The sequence below is a fragment of the Sinocyclocheilus rhinocerous genome, unplaced genomic scaffold (assembly GCF_001515625.1).
Source record: "Sinocyclocheilus rhinocerous isolate Xijiao unplaced genomic scaffold, SAMN03320098_v1.1 C34762161, whole genome shotgun sequence".
In the NCBI taxonomy this organism is placed as follows: domain Eukaryota; kingdom Metazoa; phylum Chordata; class Actinopteri; order Cypriniformes; family Cyprinidae; genus Sinocyclocheilus; species Sinocyclocheilus rhinocerous.
Genome location: NW_015726135.1, coordinates 1 through 303, shown reverse-complemented (window position 1 = coordinate 303; position 303 = coordinate 1). Strand labels below are relative to the sequence as shown.

The 303-nt window shown below is 44.2% G+C and overlaps 1 non-coding gene across 1 annotated transcript; it reads left to right on the top strand.

Moving 5' to 3' along the window:
• Window positions 1-175: 175 nt before the first annotated feature.
• trnav-aac (transfer RNA valine (anticodon AAC)) lies at window positions 176-248 on the top strand. The gene has a single exon. It is a non-coding gene; the product is annotated as a tRNA-Val (tRNA).
• Window positions 249-303: the final 55 nt, after the last annotated feature.

Below are 303 nucleotides of genomic sequence, written 5' to 3'. Positions count from 1 at the left end.
TTCTGCAAGGACATGTCAAACACATAATCTTTCATTCACAATTTACGAGTCTGCCACATATGCTGTCATGTGGTAAGCGAACGTAAAAGAGCGTAGAAACGCTCTTACTGGTCCAACAAACCAGTGCCGATGAGAGTGACTCAAATTACGTCACATCCTGCAATTGCGCAGCTCAGCTCCCGTAGTGTAGTGGTTATCACGTTCGCCTAACACGCGAAAGGTCCTCGGTTCGAAACCGGGCGGGAACAAGCACAATTCTTTTTGTTTCATATCAAATCACTCTTACAGCAGAATTTAAAACTT